The sequence below is a fragment of the Gordionus sp. m RMFG-2023 genome, chromosome 3 (assembly GCF_954871325.1).
Source record: "Gordionus sp. m RMFG-2023 chromosome 3, tfGorSpeb1-WG-v2, whole genome shotgun sequence".
Lineage (NCBI taxonomy): Eukaryota > Metazoa > Nematomorpha > Gordioida > Chordodea > Parachordodidae > Gordionus > Gordionus sp. m RMFG-2023.
Genome location: NC_088777.1, coordinates 74,469 through 90,367, shown reverse-complemented (window position 1 = coordinate 90,367; position 15,899 = coordinate 74,469). Strand labels below are relative to the sequence as shown.

Sequence of the window (15,899 nt, the reverse complement as noted above, 5' to 3'; positions counted from 1 at the left end):
ATTTTTATATCTTAATTTTTAATACCATAATATGTTAAACATATTTTGTACATTTATTTATAATAAAAATTATTGAAATTTAGTCATTTGTCTTACTCATTAAATTAATTAGAAATAACTTACTTATATAATGTAATCAAAACAACACTTTTATTTGCACTTTTTATTGAATATTTATAAATAAATTATATAACTTTGACAAATGAAAACATTCATAAGAGATATAAGGTTATGAGAATTAAAAAATAAATGTATACAAAAATTTTACATATAATTATTTACATATAAGTTAAATGTTTCTCTGATATTATTAGAGCTCTCATTCCATCACTGGAACTGAGATTGGGTAAAATTTGAAATTGGATATTCTTCATGTACTGGTGTACAATCATTTCCCTCAAGATCAATAATAATATTATGCAAAAGGCAGTCAGCCTTAACTATTTGCATAGTGTTTGTAATATTTGTCTTTGCATATAATGCTATTTTCTAAAGCTCATACCAGTTGTCAAATATCTATAAATATATACAGATTATAAAAAAATAAAATCATCATACATGAGTGTTATATAGAGACGTTGCTTCATACTAATAGTTTTTATGTTTAACTATAGCGGTGTCTATAGACTCCAAATTTATAAGAATGTAGTTGAATGTTTCCACATGCATGTGGAACATCTGACGAAATTTGTCAGGATAAGATGGAATACTATCAAATATTTTAAAAAATCCTTGATCTCTAGATTTAATACATATAATATAAATAATATCATATATACCGGCCTTCTAAAAATCTATGTCTTCTTCTAGGCTCAGTCGTATCAACAAATTCATATCAAACATTTTAAAATTGAAAATAAATGTATGAATCGGGACATGTTTCGTATCTCCCAAATCTCCCATAATTTTTGAGATTCGCAAAAATTTAAATTTTTTTTTTGATTTAGGACACAGCCTCATGTAATTCACTTCTTAATTATATATCCTCAAAAATTTATTATGACGTACTACCAGAGTACCATTATCAAATCGTATGTTACATAATTTACTACCAATATTTTATATAACACAACCTTTCTCCCTATGGTCAAAAAGTCTTCCTTTTTTATTTTACATAAATCAATTTTTAATTAATTAAAAAAAATGATATTAAATATCAAATAATTTAAAATTCTATTTTTACTTGATATTATAGGAAAAAAAATATATTTACTATCTTATTACAACTTAAATTTTATTTTTCAATTACAAAATTTAACAAATTTATATCCATAAGAGGGCGTAAAATACATAAATATGAAAATATATTCTTAGGAAACCAGAATAAATATTGGATAGCGCTTTTTTTTATATTTGGAAACATGTGAAAAACCTAAAATAAATTTAAAAAATAGAGGTTTCTTTGAGATTTAATTAATGAGTAGGCTTAAAATCGAAAAATAGTAGAAAATTTGTAAGGAACATATTGCTGGCGTTATTGATCAAAATCTCTTCCTTTTTGGTTTATACGTGTATATTTAGGTGTTAAACATTATCCTAAAAAATATTTTGAATATATTATGATTTGACCGAATGGCGAGCTCAAAACCGATCACTTACTAAATATTCGATCGACCAAATTTGGTGTTAATATTATTTGGAAAATAATCATTTTTGGTTTATTTATCTATAAATACGTGCAAATCATTATCCCAAAAAATATTTTAAAAATATCGTGATTTGACAGAAAACCGATTTGAAACCGGCCCAATGACTAAATACTGCCTTGCTAGCGTTATACATGGAAAATTCTTCATTTTTGGTTTATACGTGAACAATAACGTGTTAAGCAATATCCTAATTAATTTTTTGAAAATATTATGATTTGACCGAATGGCGAGCTCAAAACCGACCACTTACTAAATATTTGATCTACCAAATTTGGTAGTAATATTATTTGGAAAATGTTCATTTTTGGTTCATTTATCTATAAATACGTGCAAATCATTATCCCAAAAAATATTTTAAAAATATCGTGATTTGACCGATAACCGATTTAAAACCGAAATACTGTCTTGCTACGTTATACATAGAAAATTCTTCATTTTTGGTTTATACGTGAACAATAACGTGTTAAGCATTATCCTAATTAATTTTTTGAAAATATAATTATAAGTGATTTATGGACTAACAACAATTGCGAGTCCATGAATCATGTATTTAAAAGTTATAAAAATTGGCAATCAAGTAATTTAATTGATATAATATATAATAAAGTATAAATACAAGAAAAAGATCACGAAAGAGCTTTGATAGGAAAAGGAGAATATTATTTGGCTGAGGGGTATAAGTCATTTTAGATAGATTTATCAATTTGAGAGAAATTTAGTGAGGAAGATAAAAAAAAAGAGGTAGAAATTTTAATAAAAGGAAGTCAAAAACGGGAAAGAGAAAATGTCATGTCATCATGCGGGGAATTAATACTTTTAAAGCGTAAAAATTCTAAAAAACCATGTCAAAAAATTAAAATAAAAAAAAATAGAACAGTATCAATAAAAAAATTAAAATTGAAAAATATTAAGGCCCTAAACGTCGTACATATATATCAAATCAATTTTTTAATTTTACAATAGATTTTTGTATCGGAACAATGCTTCATCCTAATCATAGTTTTAAAAAAAAATTTATTCACATCGCATGCAAATATTAATTTTTTTTTTAATTTTTATTCATATCGTCACAAATACCAAATTTTTTAAATATTAATTTTTTGTAACTTTTATTCATTCATATCGTCACAAATACCAAATTTTTTTAAAATATTTTTTTTTACATCGCATATAAATATAATATTATATTTAATTGATTATTCATAATTTCCATTTTGTTAAATATTTTTTTAAATATATGAGGAAGTGATGAATATATAGATGAAAATACTAGGGATATCTGCTCCTCGTTTAATTATATTTATTTTTCACTTTTGTTTTTGGTATAATTATTGTATCAAATGTCTTTTATTGACATTAATTTAATAAAATTATATTTTATTTTTTGGATTAATGATATTATATAATAGATAAAAAATAAAATATTAATTAAGATAAAGAATTTTCTATGGATAACGCCAGCAAAGCAGTATTTCGGTTGCAAATCGGTTATCGGTCAAATACGATATTTTAAATATTTTTGGGATAATGATTTGCACGTATTTCGATAAATTAACCAAAAATGAACATTTTCCAAATTTTACTACAAATTTGATAAATCGAATATTTAAAGTGGGTTTTGAGCCGTCATTCAGTCAAATCTTAATATTTTCAAAAAATTAATTAGGATAATGCTTAACACGTTATTGTTCACGTATAAACCAAAAATGAAGAATTTTCTATGTATAACGCCAGCAAGACAGTATTTCGGTTTCAAATCGGTTATCGGTCAAATCACGATATTTTTAAAATATTTTTAGGGATAATGATTTGCACGTATTTACAGATAAATTAACTAAAAATGAACATTTTCCAAATAATATTACTACCAAAATTGGTAGATCAAATATTTAGTAAGTGGTCGGTTTTGAGCTCGGCAATCGGTCAAATCAAATTATTTTCAAAATAATTTTTAGGATAATGTTTAACACCTAAATATACACGTATAAACCAAAAATGAAGAGATTTTGATCAATAACGCCAGCAATATGTTCCTTACATCTACTATTTTTCGATTCTAAACCTACTCATTAATTAAATCTCAAATTTTTTTTACCGAATAAAGTTTATAATTTAAAAAAGAAAAAAAAAATTTAAACCTCTATTTTTTAAATTTATTTTAGGTTTTCTAATTCTTCGTTGATCTCCTTTTTCCACTCAAAAGGAACTCTACGACATGCTAAGAAAATATGTGAAAATCCCTTTTTTAATTTAAAATCCACTTGATAATCATTTAGACATCCCAAAGTGTCTTCAAAAATTATATTATATTTTTCAACTAAAATAGGTATAGCATTTTCAACTCTATTTAATTCATTATTAATTTTTTTATCATGATCAACTTCAATATTGATCTTAGATTGATTTGAATCTATTATTAATTTTGCAGGATATTCACAAATATTTTTATTAACTATAGATTCTTTCACTTCACTCATTAATTTATTCATTTCCCTTTATATAAGCTTTTCCCTGACTTCATCATTATTTTTCTTTCGGCATTATCTCTAGCCAATTCGCTAATGATAAATAAATCCCATTAATTATTTCTAAGTCCAAGTTTGATAATCCAATCCCAACCCATAATTGTTTCAACATTTTTTTCCACTATCCATAAATCCAAAATTATAGGAATATCACGGAAAAGAACATCTTACTGAGTTCTACCCAAAACTTTGATTTCAGATCCATCAAATTGTTTTATACATATATTTATTTTTTTAATACTATCTTTATGCCAATATTTATAAAAATTTTCACAAGACATGATTGAAATACTTGCCGCGGTATCAAATAACATATCAACCAGAGTTGTTAAAAGATACTTTTTAAATGGATCTAGATACAGATACATCGTCTAAAATAATATCTAGATACCGATATTTTATTCAAAAATCTATCTAGATATAGATACCACATTTTTATATCTAGATCCTTTAACAACTCTGATATCAACCATCACCAATTTTTAAATTAATACGAGGACACGAACTCTGTTCCTTTACTCCCCCAGTTATTAAATTTTTATGCATTATAATCGGCTGAATAGTATTTATTTTAATCTCATTTTCACTATAATTAATATTCATACCTAAATTCTTCACAGAATTTAAAAATCTCTGAATCTCATTTATGTTTTTATTAAAAATCTCTGAATCTCATTTATGTTTTTATTAAAAATCTCCCATGGATATTTCTCACTTGTTTGGTTACAATAATCCTTTTTATTCAAATTCTTGGTTATTTTTTATTTCATCAAAATGACAATAAAAATTTCTTACATTACAACTCTTTTTATTCGAGTTAAATTTCAATGTATAAAAATCATTCCCATAATGATTATCTATATTACTATATATATCCACAAAATTTTTAATAAAAATATATATATCACAAAATTTAATATTCTCTATAAATACAATTTATTTATTTTTATGATTCTCTTTCAAATCATATAGTCACTGCCCACTCACACTTTGAATACAATGTATTGCAATGTGTCCCAATTCCTCCCATCTGAAACACATTCGATCATTATCTGTATTATATATTCCTTTTTTATCCACACTTATAACACTAGGATTTTGTATATTTCGAACCACTGGATTTATCACTACCGATGTTTGTTGAGAAAATCCACTTTTGAAATTAGCTTCTTTCACCATGCAATTTCGTTTTAGATGTCCCACAAAACCACATCTATGACACATTATGTCATTTTTTTCACTTGGTTTTGCAGTGACATTCACATTGATTTTTCAATCTCTTAAATAGCAATTTTTACCGACATGTCCTATTCTTCCACAAAGTTCAGAACTTTCAATCATGATTATTTTTAATTTTTAAGTTGGAAACTTCTCTGTACAAATTTTTCTAATTTCACTTAACATTAGAGATTCCTCAGTACTTTGTCTCAAAGTATTATTATTTTTCAAAATTATTACTGATTTCTCGATTAAAACCTCAGATATTTGCTTTTTAAATTCTATCACAATTGAATTTAATTTTTTATTTATATCCTCCAATATGTCAATATTTTGAGGAAAATTAAATACTTCACTCGTATATAATATTTTCTCTGATTGTTCTTCTGGTAAAACAATCTTTTTACCATTTAAATTTTTTAATTCTAATAAAATTAAATGCAAATTATTTTTGATATCTTCAGAAATATCTAAAGATTTATTATTATTTAGATCACCTAATTTAATTATTTTATTTGTCACTGATCTTCTCTTAATTCTATTAATTAATTGTCTAAAACCAATTAATAATATATACAATATAAAAAAAATGAAAGCTGTAACCGCACTATTAGTCACATCCAATTCATTGAATTTTGTATTAAAAATTTTATTAAAATTATTCTTATAAATCGAAATTTTATTAAAATCAGGCTTCCTATGCACAGTAATAAAAGGATAAACCATGATTTCATAAATTTATATCAAAAATAAATTTTTTAAAATCCTAAAAAAATTAAATAGAAAAAAAAACTTTTTAAATTGCGTTGTTTAATTTATAATTCAATAAAAACAAAATTTCTTACCTTTATATATATATCCGGAATTACTATTATTTTGAGGAACCCGGTCCTAGAAATTGTTCTACTTTTATAATATCTAAAATTCTCTTCACAAAATATTCACTATTTTTTTTATTTTTCCCTAATAAGTGTTCGTATCCTGGTTGGTAGGCACCATTAAAATGTATCTACTTTTATTCTCAATTAAACACCAATATTTATCAATTTCAATTTATTCTGGATTTTTGGTTAATCTTTATTTTAATTCAAAATAAATATTTTTATCAAATATGTATCAAATCTCGAACAAAATATATATTTTTTATAATCATAAAAACTACAATGCTTATATCTTTTTCAAAATTATATTTCAAATCAATCTGCAATTCAATAAATATTACTAATAATGATAATAAAAAATCAATATATATATTATTTTTCTAAATATCAACTATCAATTGATTGATTTATATTAATACTGTTAAAAAATTATTCAAATATATTATTATTTTAAAATATATATCAGTGACAAGATTAATATATTGATAACCTATATTTTTCCATTTGAAATAGTGTTTGATTTCAGGCATAGAGTAGCAAGCACACTAAAGCTATTTTAATATATTTCTTAGTTGCATACCTTCTTTTTAGTATGGTTAAATTGCTTGGTTGGGTAAAATTAAGATCATTTTTGGTTGGGGTTTTGGTCAAAAATATAAACCAACCCAACCAAATGAGTTGACCAAATCCATAGAGCCAAGCAGCAACTCCAAACCACCCTTATTATAGTATTTTATTGTTAATATATTACTCAATCATATTTTTATTCAGAGGACAAATATTTCAATATTAGATTCCTATTTTAAAATTTGTTCTCTTCTTATAATCTGAAAATTAAAAATAGAGGATGAGTAATTCAATTCCATATTAATTAAATAAGTGATATCGTATTCATAAGGATTATTTTATAATATCAGGAAAAATTTATTTTAGGAATTTATCGTTTTTTAGATATTTATAATTCATATCAACAAAAAATGAGGGTAATATGTTTATTTAATTAATAATATATCTACCCCAAAGTTGTAAAAAATGGCTAAGGCAGTTCAGGAGTTGGCTCTAGTTGTCCTAATAATTGGTTAGACTTTAATTTTGAGCCAAAATGTATTTATTTGTTGTTTAACTCTATATTTATGATTCGATATTATTATTTAATTATTATGGAATCACATTACTTGTCCTCTAATTTTTAATTTTCAAATTATAAGAGAGCAATTTTTAAAATATAATAGATTATATTGTAATATTCATCTTCTATGCATAAAATTGATCAAAATAGTATAAATTGGTTTGGTGCTCAGGTCTATGGATTTAATCAACAAGGTTGATTCATTATTTAAAAACCAGTCATGGTCATGTAAAACTAACTAAATAACCACACTACTACCAACTTTTTAAACATTTATTGGAAATATGCCAGTTTAATTAAGATTTAAAAAACTAAATATATTATTTGATGCAAATAAACATTATTGTTATTTTCAGTTATTTATTTATAATTTTCCTTCTAAAATTTTATATCATACAAAATAATTTTATATAATTAGAAGATTAAATTCAAAATAATGAGTTATTTAGAAGATTAAATTCAAAATAATGAGTTATATAATAAATTTACAAAATAATTTTTAACATGATTAGCTATTTTCAAAAGGGATAACTAGTTATCCCTTTTAATTTTTGAAAATTTGTTTTTGGAAAGGTTCTATTGTAATTGTTACCTACTGGGAAAGTAAATATAATTGTTTCCATTGGAAGCCAAGCAATCTAAAATTAAATGTAACAATATAAATATATATACATCATTTTTCCATATAGCTAATATGCCTAAGAAACATTTTTGATAAAGACCTGTTTATTAACAATTTTCTTTAAGGCTTTAAAGTTATCTATATTCCAAATTATCACATTACAATGTCTAAAAAAATATATTTATTACATATATTTGGTTTATTATAAGTTACTATGAATCAAATATTTTCATGTGTCATTTTTATATTATGTTTAAAATACCTTTCAAAATCTTTTATATTACCAGTTATTATGAGTTTATCATAGGGAAAGTAAATCCATTTGTTCATTTTTATATGCATGGAAATCTAATAAAATGTCTTAATTAAGGTTATACTAGTATAGCTAATGATTAAAAAAACATTTTTGATATAGACCCCTTTAACACATTTCTTGAATATTGCAAAGTATATATAATATCTAAAACATATGGATATAACATATAATTTTTAATTTTATTATCAGTTACTATCTAGCAAATATCATATATTTTCATGAGCAATTTTTGCATCATATTTTTAAAAAATTACCTATCAAGATCTTGTAAATTTCCAAATATGTCATGGAAGTTAATTTGAAGATTTTTTTAGCAAATTTCTACGTTGCTTATTATCCAACTACTCAAGAGTCATAGTTATACACCATTTTATTGTAATATATAAATCAAAACTTTTGAAATAATAATTAGGAAATGCGCAAAAAAAATTATATAAAAATGTGCTGTCTATATTTTAAAATGAAATACAGATGCCTGTCAAAAGGTGACCCTATAGGTTCCCTTTTGTTCGGTCTTGGCATTAATAGCCAGATACTAGCCCGAAATGACCAATGCTAGCTTATTTTTAATAATTGGTATAGTAGACGGCTCACCGGATGAAGTGATGAAGGCAATCTAGATATTAGAGACCAGCGGAGCAGTTTGGGACTGCGAATTAATCCAGACAAGGGCGAATATTCTCCCTTTAAATTAAATGACCTTAACCACGATTATGTTTAGTTATACATAAAGAACTCTCACATATCTCGGATCTTCAATAGATAAAACGATGGTTTATTATTTCACGGGTGTTATCTATCATGCACGATATACTCGCAAACATAGGCGTAGCCATGATTTTCCTAAAGGGGGGAGGGAATTAAAAAATAACTTGGGGCTTCACCTCCCCCCTTCGGCCGGGTTACCTTAGTCTATATATAGTCATAACATATTTTTTATGAGGTTAATTTTAATAAAAAAAAACCTGCAAAAGATATGAAATATATTTTTATTAATTTATTAATAAATTACTTGTATATGCATTAAAAGCATGATATTAATTTATTCCAAACAAGTATAAGAAATTTATTTATAAAAATTAAGTAGGCATATAGATGATATTCCTCTATTATATAGAATTTCAACAAATTTTACTAATCAACGCTCTTGATAATAAATATAGCAACAATTTGTATTTAATAATTTAATGCCATCTATTTATTTTAAATTAAAAATGATATTAAAAAATAATCATCATATGATTCATTCCACAATGACTTTAATAAAAAAATTTTAATGTCCATATCAGTATTTTTTAGTTTTCTGTAAAATATATAATTCGCTATATATTGGTAAAAATTATTTGAATGTTATATGATAATTGATAAAATTAGGTATATATTGTAAATCTACGACATATAATATTCCACTGTTTGTATTGTGCTTTAATTTTTTTATTTAATTTATGATTAAATTTATCAATAGTTTTATAATTATATTTTACTTTTATTAAGATAAATAATTTAAAATTACTCACTTTATAAAAAATTATATTTGATATATTATTTAGTAATTTTATAGATTCATTTTTAATAATTATAATATATTTCACTTTTGTCTTAAGACTTATCTTTGGCTTATATTCCATTTCTTAAAAAACATTTTTGGTTTTCTTTTTTTATATATAAATGCTTTTTTGCAAAAAAATATGAATTTAATGAATAGTTTTAGTTTAAAAAAATATTAATTTTTACATTCTTTCTTTCAAATTATTGTTTAACATATATGCATACATTTGGACAGGAGGTGGGGAGAAAAATAAGGAGGATATTTATTAGCTTAATTCACAAAAAGTGATAAATTTCTGAAAGGGGGGGGGCGGATGCCCTAGAAAAATAAAATGAATGAAATTACCAACACGCTTTCGGATTGTTAAATCAAAATTTATAAATAAAATTCCCAACTTGTTAGACATAAATATGGCATTCCTCTGCATTTAACTTGAACCGCTTGGACACCACATGGTGCATCAAAATAGAAAACAATTACCTTCAGATTATTGAATATTTTTTTAGTAATTTTAAGTTTAGAACGCACTTTAAAAAACACTATCTTTAATTGAAATATTTAGTTTATAGAAAAGGAAAATCCAATGAAATTATAAGCTTTTATTTTCATAATCATTGTAGATAATATAAAGCTAAAATACAATAAATATTTATGCCTGTAGCAGCTGTTCCTTGATGGGATAAGAAAACACCATAGGAAATTTAAACAAACCAATACTACCAAAAAAATTACATACATATTTAAACAATTACTTATATAAAAACGAATTTAAAAAAAACAAAAAAATTTAATATGGCATGAGTTGTTAATTTTTTTTCAAGATAAGGTAATTAATACTAATTGTTTGCCTTCATAATAATCCTTCGCATGGATTTTTGGGATCATATTTGGCAATTAATAATCATCGATTTGGCAAAAATTTGTTATTTTTGAAGGTTAATCGAGAAAATAATGAGATTTGAAAAAAGAAAATTCAAAATTATCATTTATTAAATATTTTTCTTACAAAATACAAGTTTGTAAAAATACGAATTCAGTCTTGATAAGATTTTTATAAGTGCAGGCCTAACCCAACCCGGTTTAAATACACTTGCCCGGTCGTATTTTAATATTTTTTTAATTATACTCAGAACCGAATATTTTAAATCGCCATTATTTAGCTACAAAAATTACAAACAAATGTGATATTATTAAAAAAAATTATGTCAGGGCCAAAAAATTATTTTTTATAAAAAAAGTCTGGACTCGACCTCGCTTATGGATGATACCACTTCTAGGTCTCTAATTTTTATATAGGTTTATACAGCCCGCTTAAATTTATTCTGAAGGTATTAACTGCATTCTTCCAAGTTTTAGGCTGGAAACTTCCCATTAAAATATTGTGCTCTACGAACTAGTGTTGTTAAACGGCTCGTTTTGAGCCGATTTTTAAAAACGGCTAACTTAATACTTCATCCATACAAATATTACCCAAGCCTGAAGATTTTGCTCATAGAAGGAACAAAGATCCAGACATATATTGTCGAAATCTTGAGGCTTAGGCAATAATTATCTGGCTAAAATATTGAGATAGCCGTTTTTAAAAATCGGCTCAAAACGAGCCGTTTAACAACACTACTAGGAACCGTAAGTTTATTTCAGCCATGAAAAAAATGATATGCTTAGTATAAAAAATTATACCAGGTTGGGAAATAGGAGTTATCTGCAAGTATTTGTCGATGGCGAAATGGGAGTTTAATTGGCTTTCTTCCTTTGACACGGATAAGTGGGCATGTTATTTTTATGCTTTTAACAACTCCTTCACTTATATATTATTACAATTAAATACTCAATACCATAGACATATTCATTGAAGGTGGGGGCAAAGGGAATTTCTCTTTTCAGAAATTTGCAAGTCTAAATATGATTTTAACAACCCCTTATGTGCCATATATGTTGTTTATGAATATAATTTTCGGGGTAGCATAGGTTTGTTCAAATGTCCTATGGTGTTTACTTATCCCACCAAGGAAGAGCTGCTACAGGTACAAATATAATTTTTTTTAGCTTTTATTGATTATCACAAATGATTATGAAGATAAAAGAGAATAATTTGATGGATTTTCCTTTTCTATAAACTAAATATTTCGATTAAAAATAAAAATATCCGATTAAAGTGAGAAGAAAAAATTTTTTTTTTTTTATTTATTTATAATATAAATATTAAAATAAATATTACATTTTTGGGCTATTGCAAAAGTTTTACAAAATTAACTTAATTTAAAAATATATTTGTAACTCTGTTCTTTTTTAAAGTGTAACTTAAAATTAATTTTTTTTCAAAATGTTCAAAAATCTGACTTTTCTAAATTATTTTATTTTTATATAAATAATATTTTAATAAACGCCATCTTGGGAATCTAATATTATTGAAATATAATGTAAACATAATTATATTTAAAATATTTAATTATGAGATAAAAGGAAATATACAATACAACTATCGATGTATTTTATTGAATATATCTAATAAAGGTATCATCAATCTAGCATCATTATAATTAATTGTTCAGAATAATTGTAGTTGTTTGGAAAAAATATTACAAAGAGTCAATCCAATTTTTTTTAATTACATCCAAAATGTATTCACCATCCATTCCTTTTAACATTATTCCAGATACATTTTAATTTTTTTTTTAACAAGAACTATCACTTTAACAACTTTATTCAACTTCACAAAAATCATTATTTTTTTCAAATTTATTTTTCTACTGTTATTTCACTCATATTACATTTATTTAACACGGTCCTGTTGCTTTCTCAAAAAAAAAACAATTTTATATTTGTTTTAATTTTCCGACTATTTTGATTAATTTCACTTACTATATATATATTTCTCAATTTCCAAAATTAATTACTCTCAACACATTTCTTAACCACTTTTATCTTCCCATATCCTAATTTTTACTTTAAAAAAAACGAATTCTTCTACAATTTACCCTCATTCATAATTAATTACTTTTCCTTGATGCACCATATTCTCTCTTTAAAATCTCCCATTTTTTAAAAAAAAATAACTTTTATAACACATTTTCCCAAAATTTACTATTCCTTATTATATTCATTCCATAATTATACGCTTTTACTTAAAATATATTCCTAAACCTCTTTTCTTATTTCCCAATTTATATTCGAATTTTTATCTTCCAAAACGCATTTTCTACAAATTACCCCAAATTCCTATAATAACTCATTATAATTTTTTCTTGAAATTCAATTCAACCCCAATTTCATAAACTATTAATTATTCCTTCTTTTTAAAAAGTTCCTATTTCTTATTTTTAATTATCCGCTTAATTACTTTCAATCGGATAAATTCAAAGTAGTTTAATATGAGAACATTTACATTTGCAAAATAACGCCGAAAATATACATATTAATACAATTTCAATAAACCCATATATATTTTTTTTACATTATTGACCTATCCTAACACACAAAAAAAATTAAACCCAACGTATTTACATATCAACTAAGTTTATTCAACTCGACATTTTAACTGATCTCTATGTCGACGCCCTTCCGTCATATCTTCCAATCTTATTTTACACAATTTATTACCTAAATTTTCTATAATTATCCCCTTTTTCCATTTTTTTTACCAGTTCCATACATCCTAACCCAGACCATTTGATCAACTATATATTCATTTTCCACATTATTTTTAATTTCCAACATTCTCGAAACAGGTTTTAACATATCTAAAAAGGTATTAGTTTTCCTTCCCAACATTTTTTCCGAAGGAGATTTACCATCCTACCCCATTATTATAATATAAATTAGCTATCCAAATTTCTTCTTTGCCTTCTTTACATGTTCACAAAGAAATAAATTATAAGTAGCATTCCATCATTAATAACCTTTCCCCCATTTTAACAGTTAAACATTGACCCCCCCCCCGTATTTCTAATTAATTTATCCTTTGACATTTTACTTTAAAATTCATTACATTCATAACTTCCTATATATCTCTTTTTAAATTTCCAAATAAAAATTACCACAATCATTAGATATCAAAACGATCAAAAACATGACACCGAAATTCTTTCGAATTTTATTTTGGCCTTAAGAATTTAATTTTTCGTTGTTAATAACGTCTCCGTCAAAGTTTATATTTCCATCCATATATTTTTGCATATTCCATGATATTTTTTCTTTAAATATTTCTTTCTCCTTTTCTTATTTCCTTACAAATTTCGCCGGGAATTTTAGCGATACAGGCAATTTTTTTTGCTCCAAATTTGATTCTTTATACATTTTTTTACCACATTTTATATAACTTTTCTAACTCAGATTCTTCTTCAAATATCTTACAGTCTATTTCAAACTTAAAATCCTCAACATTAGTTTTCAAAATATTATCAATTTTCAAATCCCAAATTTTATCCATTTCATTAATATGTAACATATTTTCGTCACATTTAATATTTACTATTTCAGAAAAACCCTGATCAGTTTCCTCACTTATTGCTTATACATTTTCCGTAACTTATATTATCTAGTAAAATTTCAATTTTATCAATAATCTGAACTTTATTCACAAACGATTTCTTCATTCCTTACATTTCGTTCATTACATTCTAATTTGATTTCTTCTTTCATTATTTCATTTTTAATTTCAAAATTTTTAATCACCATCAGTTTTTAAAACAATATCTAATTCCGAATTATGAATTTTTTTTATTTCTTGATTACTATTTATCAAATTTTCAATTTCAATATTTTCTGAAACCATATTTTTTACCAATTTATTTTCTATGTTTTTAATATCCACCTTCTCTACTCACATTTTTGGTATTTCCATATTTTCATTAACTTTATTTTTTACTTGAAACATATTCAAAAAATTATTATCTAGCCCAAATTTTGATATCCAAGCCCACCCCATAATCGCACCAATTTCTTGCTTTAGTATCCAAAGACCCAAAACATACACTGTCTCTTTTATTAATACCGGTAAATTTACCCTACCCAAAGCTACAATTTTAGTTCCATTTAATTGTTTTACTATCATTTTATCATTTATTATTTGCTTAATAGGCCATAATTCATAAAATTCTTCACATCCCATGACCGATATAGTAGCTCCTATATCCAATAACATTGTTTCTTTATTGACCACATTAATTTTCACACGCGGAGATTCATCATAATTAATATTATCTTTTTTGCTAAAATTGGTATTACAAATTTAAACGTTTGACTTGGCAGCTCATTTTTCTTATTTTTGATAACCAAATCATTATTACTTACCTCTTACTTTATTCTGAATCCCAATTTATTTTTAAAACTTAATGCATTTCTGTATTAATTCTTTCTTTTGATTTAATGGGTTTTCCGATTTAATAACCACAAATGTTTTTTTCACTATCATACAGTCATACTATAGGACAATCTCGCGCATAAAGTCCAATATATCTACATCAAAAACAACTTATTATTTGAGCATTATTTCCTTCATTTTTCATATCTTTGATATTACATTATTATATTCATTTTTAATATTAGTTCCCGGTAAACCGTTTTTAACAAGTGGAAACACAACCGATGGAAACGCATTGATACCTATTTGTTCTCTTCTGAAACATTTATCCGAAGTATGTCCTGTTCTTCCACAATTTTAACATGACCTTACTTTTTGTACATTTTCTTCTATTTTAAAAGCTGAAACATAACAATTTTCCTATTGTGGCCCGTATTTCAACATCTTCCACAAACAATTGGCAGAGATCTCTGCATAATTTCATTACACGGCTTATATGACCATATTTTCCGCAAATAAAACATGGTCCATTTGACCTCATTATTACCTGTCGATTGCCATCTTCTATTTGATAAACATTTTCCCTTTATTATTTCAAAATTATACTCAAATTCATTTTTCTTTTTTTTTATTTGCTTCTCCATTTCTTTTATTTTCATTCTCATTTTTTCTACCTCCAATTTAAAAATTTTTTTCTCCATTTTTTTG

General features: G+C 24.6%; 2 long non-coding RNA genes across 3 annotated transcripts; both read right to left on the bottom strand.

The window, feature by feature from the left end:
* Positions 1 to 201: 201 nt before the first annotated feature.
* On the bottom strand, positions 202 to 890 carry LOC135927263 (uncharacterized). Its single transcript, XR_010572020.1, has 3 exons — positions 780 to 890; positions 559 to 739; positions 202 to 516 (listed from the first exon to the last, which is right to left on the bottom strand). It is a non-coding gene; the product is annotated as an uncharacterized LOC135927263 (long non-coding RNA).
* A 6,970-nt stretch (positions 891 to 7,860) lies between these two features.
* Positions 7,861 to 8,775, bottom strand: LOC135926583 (uncharacterized). Of its 2 annotated transcripts, none has more exons than XR_010571920.1 (4): positions 8,534 to 8,775; positions 8,427 to 8,484; positions 8,238 to 8,384; positions 7,861 to 8,191 (listed from the first exon to the last, which is right to left on the bottom strand). It is a non-coding gene; the product is annotated as an uncharacterized LOC135926583 (long non-coding RNA). The 2 variants fall into 2 exon arrangements; XR_010571921.1 differs by having other exon boundaries at positions 8,595 to 8,775.
* Positions 8,776 to 15,899: the final 7,124 nt, after the last annotated feature.